Consider the following 6184-nt stretch of genomic DNA (forward strand, 5'->3'; position numbering starts at 1 on the left):
AAATAAAATACACTTTCTCGTGGATAATCTCTGCCAGAAAAATCTTTCCTGACCTTTCTCCTGGCCAGTTTATACACATCTGTATCGTAACTGTTAATGTCATGGTCATCAACTCATCTTGTCTGTACAAAGCAGACCATTACAGGATGTGGGTAGAACATGGCGGAGGCCGTACGGATACACACTGCACGCTCTCCGCCCAGGGTTTGGCGCATCTTAGGTCTGACCGTGTTGGTGACAAAGGCTGCTTCCGACTCTCTCCAGGCCGCTCCTCATCCCAACCTCCAATAATTTTCTACCACTTCTTGGAGCAATAATACTCGCCTCTAGGAATCCCCAGGCCTCAAGACTGGTAGGGACGGGGCTGCCAGGGTCTAGTTTCCTGAGAGGTCAGGGAGCCTCAGGAGAAAGGACTCATCCTACCTGGAGGAAGAGACAGAAGACAAGCTCATCCAGTAGCTGTGTCCCGGCTGCTGAAGAGAAAGAACAATTCTTTCACTTTGTTTTGTTTCTGGTCCAGCATCCTGTGGACTTATACCTGCATCCTGAAAACCCAAAATAAGCTGCTCTCTTAAAACTCCATACAACATCAGCATCCAGGGCGGTGAGACTGACAGCTTACGGAACACAAACATTGACCTCCAGTGAATGGTGTGCATAGGGAGGAAGGGCACTGGTGTCTGCAGCTGACTTGGAAATGCATAAGAACAAGAAGACGGGCTGGTGGACATGTAGATGCAAAGACAGGGAGAAAAAGGTGAGGACATGCTCATGAGCTCCCTGGAGACCTGGTCCTTTGCTCAGCTGAGGGACTCGGCGCATGTCCTGAATCCTGCCTTAAGAGAGCTGATAGAACACCAATTACAGTGCTCACTTTGGCAGCACATATACTAAAATTGGAACGATACAGAGAAGATTAGCATGGCCCCTGCACAAGGATGACACTCAAATTCGTGGAGGGTTCCATATTAAAAAAAAAAAAACCACACCAATTACAGCTGGAAATGCCTGTAATTTTTAAATTACTGTACAGATTTGTTTTGATCAGGAAATTTCAGATCCTGAACTATAATTAAATGTGCCATTTTTCAAGATCAAATCTCCCTTTTGTAAAATATTGCTTCCTCTGAGGTAGCAGGGTTCATATTATCTAACAAATGTTGAGCAAGAAACAGAAAACATTTTAAATTAAATATTATCAAAGTTCTCTCCCAGACCCATGGCCGTAATACCCTCTCTCTCCTCAGTGATGAACAGATTCCTACCCCAGGAAGCCCAGCGATCCATGAAACTCCCCCAAACCAGGCCTTAGTCACTGCACAACTGAGAAGCCATGTTTTTTTTTTAATTTTTTTATTGTTATGTTAATCACCATACATTACATCATTAGTTTTTGATGTAGTGTTCCATGATTCATTGTTTGCATATAACACCCAGTGCTCCATGCAGAACGTGCCCTCTTTAATACCCATCACCAGGCTAACCCATCCTCCCACGCCCCTCCCCTCTAGAACCCTCAGTTTGTTTCTCAGAGTCCATAGTCTCTCATGGTTCATCTCCCCCTCCGGTTCCCCGCCTTCATTCTTCCCCTCCTGCTATCTTGTTTTCTTTTTTTTTTCCTTAACATATATTGCCTTATTTGTTTCAGAGGTACAGATCTGTGATTCAGCAGTCTTGCACAATTCACAGCGCTCACCATAGCACATACCCTCCCCAGTGTCTATCACCCAGCCACCCCATCCCTCCCACCCCCCACCACTCCAGCAACCCTCAGTTTGTTTCCTGTGATTAAGAATTCCTCATATCAGTAAGATCATATGATACATGTCTTTCTCTGATTGACTTATTTCACTCACGACCCTGAGATCATGACCTGAGCCAAAATCAAGAGTCGGACGCTTAACCAATTGGGCCACCCTGGTGCCCCAAGAAGCCATGTTTTAAACATGGAAGTGAAAACGAAGGGGTGTTTTTTGCCAAATTACTGCCACATAATTCCTGTTTTGTCTACCAGCAGAAGCTGAATAATGTGAAGTGGACCCCAAAAACATGTACTCACTCTGCTCCCCATCCATGAGGGAAACAGCTCTGACCATTTACAGAACCGTCAGAATGCTTTCCAGATATTAAGTCTTCTCTCAACTACTTTTTTCAAATCCAACTGTGAATGAGTCAGGAATATTAACTGAATCATCCCCACCTGGAACCAAGCTTCAAATCAACATAAAAAAAATGTCTGACTGATGAACATATAAAAATTAGAGGCAAAGATAGGAACCGCTCATTTCTTTACATCCATCACAGATGGGATCCTAACACCCTCATTACCTTGATTCTGCTCATTTGCAATAGGTCTCCTAAACTTGCCCATAGCCAGCCCTTCCCTACTTTGCAAGTCCCTCCGGATCGCTGTTGAGCTCAGAGGAGAGGAGATGAAAAGGAGAAGCAGGCAAATGGGACAGCATCCTGTGCACCTGACAAGGGAAAGTGCCACGTGGTAGGAATGGGGGCTCCCAGAGGCAGAAGCATGAGTAAGGGAACACGGCAAGGTCACAAACTTCACCTCCCACCATATTTTAGCTGGCTGAACACTGTGCAGGCTCTCCGTGTTTGCTGGTTAGTTCCGGAGCAGGCCTCCCCAGAAAGCGGAGTTAGTGGTCAATGCATGTGGTAAGGGAAGAGGCTCTAGTAGTGAGACCCTGTCACCCTCACCCCCCCACCAACATCAGTTTGCCACTGATGATCAACATTCTACAGTTAGAGATTTATTTCTTTGACTTCAAGATTTATTCCCCTATTGTAATACTCATTAATGTAACATCAATAATGATAGCTTATAGTTGAGTAGAAATGGATTCCTAAAAGCCTTTCCTGAGAACATATTTTGATAGAGGAGGGAAGTAAAGAGCATAAGCAGGTTCTGAATCTGGTGTGGAGCTGATAGGCAGATGTGCTACATAGTCTGGGGAGGGGTCAGGGCCTGGGAGATAGGACTCACCCAGCCCCGATGTTTCATCTAATGTCTTCCTTACTGAAAGTGTCACTTGATTGGAGGACAGGACTAATAAGCTCGTGCTCACACAGAGCACAAGGAAGGGTTCCTTTCCAGGGTATTCACTTTTTTTTCTTAACCCTGGCCAGAAACACATAAAAAGAATTTGGCAAGAAATGAATGACTCTGCAAAGCTCATCTTCTCCCCTAGAAAGAAGTCAAAGGACGGTGCCTGCTGAGGGATGTCTGGGTCTCAGCTTCAAAGTGAAGATGACCAAATGTGAGGGGCTGCCCCGAGTCCCCCCAGGATGGGCGGCAGGGGAAAGGGGGCTGCAGGGGCCACTGCCTGGAAATCGGATCACCGAACCCAGGAGCCATGGATGAACATGAAAGCAGGCTTGAATTTTAAAGTAGGTAAAAGTAAATTTTAGCCCAAGCCCAAGATATATATGAACGTTAGGTCCCGAAAATGGAGCAAGTAGAGAAAAGAGGCCAGGCCACTGCGGTGGTCCCAAGAGAAAGGGAAGCAGCTGGTAGCGAGGCACCTGCCAAGCCTGGGCCAGGCCCCTGCTGAGCGCTTCAGGTGTATCACTCATCTCAATTCTCCAGCAACTCCATGAGGCAGGGACACCACTGCCCGGCTTCGCAGGTGAGAAGGCTGACACTGAGAGGTTCAGCGATTTGTCTGAGGCCACATTACTCAAGGTTTCACACCAATGAGGATGCAGTTTATGACTCTTAGGAAAATATTATCCAAGGATTATGATTCCTTCTTTTCCAGAGGTTGAGAATTCTTGCTCCAAAGCCAACCTATTAAGCATCCTATCTGAGAGCCTGCAAATCTGGAAAATCCTGTTCTGGGTGATCCATTCACAGAAAACACCAGGAACCAGAGCTGCTTACACGTGGACCTTGTTCCCCCTTTCTGAGGGGGCACCCCAAAGCAGGGGCAGCCCCGGCTCCTCCCCACTCCCCAGAGCTGTGACCTCATGGGAGAAACCCCGTGCTTCCATGTGAAGTTTAGAAAGAGCTCACTGTCTGCCCTGGGACTCAGGGCACTGGGTTAAGGCCCATCATACCTAATGAAAAGGCAGAATACAGATTTTGATAGAAAAGTGGATAAACGTTCCCTTCTTCCATGACTTAAGAAAAAAATAGTTAAACATAATTCTGCCTTGAAGATTTGAACATTATTAACAAATTATTACCAGGTCCTGACCCTCTGTTTGTCTGGTGTTCACCTACTTTTCCACCTTGGATCAGAGCTGGCTTGGTGGGCAGCAACAGATGCCAATGCTTCCAAGCCGAGGAAAGCGGTCCCCGGGGAGCCCAGAGCACTGAGCCAGGGAAACTGAGCCTCGCAGTGGGAATGTGCAAGCATTCAAGCCTGCCTCCCCTCGCAGAGGGGAATGTGCAAGCCAGGGCTGAAGCCACCAGGCCTCTCCTCTGGCCTTCATTCTGCATGCGCACTGCATGGGCCAGCTTCTTCTGCCTGCTAGCAGCTCAAGCTCCCTCTTAGCTTCGGCTCGGGCGTGACTGGCACCTGCAACTCTGACCCTGGCCTTCATGTTCCACTAATTGCAAACTCTAGGTTCTGGGCTTCTTGCTTCCCCATCTCAAGAGAGAACTGAACAGGCTCACTGGAGTCTGTGGAATAGCCCACCAGGGTTAGGTGCCTGCTCCTGATCCAATCCAGTACAGAAGAGGGTGACGGCAACACTACATGGTCTATTAATGGCCACCCGGGCCTCTGTACCTGGCCCGTGGGCAATTCCAAATAAGGGGGTGTGGCTGGCAAGGTGCTCCCGAACGCGTGTGCTACCTAGTTTGGTAAGGCAGGTTTTATTCTTCTTATTTTACACATGAAGGAAAGGGCTAAAAAAAGAAAGTATGCCCACAGTCACACAATTAGCAAGTGCAGAATTGAAATTAGAATTTAGGTCAGTGTATATGCTATCTATTGCTGTGTAAAAAAGTAGCCCCAAACTTGGTGGCTTAAAAAAAAAAACCATTTTGTTTGTCCACAGTTCCCAGGTTGGGGGGGGCAGGGCTCAGCGAGAAGGCCTGTGTCTGTCCCACGGGGTGTGACTTGGCTTCTCGCAGGCGGCTGCAGGCTCATCTGGGAGATCTGAGATGGCCACATGCGTATGTCTGCCCTCAGCCGGGTCTGCTCTGCTTGTGGACCTTCATTCTCAGTGGCCTCTCTTCTCTCACGGAGGCTCATTCTCCAGGATCTCTCTGCCTCATGAGGTTTCTCCAAGAGGATAGAGGGACTTTTTGTGGCACTCAGGGCTCTAAGAGAGTGAAAATGGAAACCAAAGGGAGGCCGAAGCCTAGCAAGCTTCGGATGTGAACTAACATGGCTTCTTCTACCTCTGTTGGTCAGAGCAGTACCAAGGGCTATCCCCGACTCCAGGGAAGGGGCAGTGGACTCCACCTTGGGAGAAGAGGAGAGACAAAATCAGATGTCAGAGGCCTCAGGACAGGCCAGGGTGTTGGTGGCCATCACGGAAACCACCTTCCACAGAAGCCCGAACCCGTGCACTTCGTACAACGCCAAGCACCCCGGGGTCTTTATGGCTGCCAGTGTTGTCCTGATGCCATCAGAACCTCTTCCAGAGACAGCGTGTATCCAAGCCAGTGGCACGGGGCTGAAGGTGACACCTCCACTTCAGTTATTTAGCAAGCTTGGAGTCCTCAGTCAGCCTGGGGCTCAGCCAGACAACCAGAAGGTGCAAGTGAGTCAGACCTGGCCCCTGCTTTCCCAGAGTTGCTGTCTCCTGAGAGGAGAAGACCTTGTACTCCGAGGAACCGGGGAAGGTCCTGTCCCCTCTGGAGAACAGTGAGAACATCTGAAAGCTCATGGGCTGCCAATTAATTGAGGTCTATTAAGTACCTTATTTTTCTAGGCATTCTGTCAGACTGGGCTACTCAGTGGCCTTAGAAAATAAAACCTTAAACTGGGAAGTTATTAAATTCATATTTTTTTAAATGGGAAGTGATTAAAAGCAAATCCCCTCCACCTTTCGAGTTGGAAACATCCAGAAACAGAGATAAGCAGCAGCAGTAGGAGACCGTAGGGTGTGTCCCATTTGTCAACGGCAGATGCCAAAACCCAACACAAAGAAACTCAGCAGGAATCCAGGCCGCCTCAAGAGCGCCAGGTGGTGGGAGCCGGTCCAGGGATTGCAA

The 6184-nt window shown here is 48.2% G+C and overlaps 1 non-coding gene across 1 annotated transcript; it reads left to right on the forward strand.

The window, feature by feature from the left end:
- Positions 1-866: 866 nt before the first annotated feature.
- LOC118001870 lies at positions 867-973 on the forward strand. Its single transcript, XR_004676863.1, has one exon. It is a non-coding gene; the product is annotated as a U6 spliceosomal RNA (small nuclear RNA).
- The last annotated feature ends 5211 nt before the right edge of the window (positions 974-6184 follow it).

The sequence above is a fragment of the Mirounga leonina genome, unplaced genomic scaffold (genome assembly GCF_011800145.1).
Source record: "Mirounga leonina isolate KUSES-001 unplaced genomic scaffold, KU_Mleo_1.0 Mir_54, whole genome shotgun sequence".
Taxonomy (NCBI): domain Eukaryota; kingdom Metazoa; phylum Chordata; class Mammalia; order Carnivora; family Phocidae; genus Mirounga; species Mirounga leonina.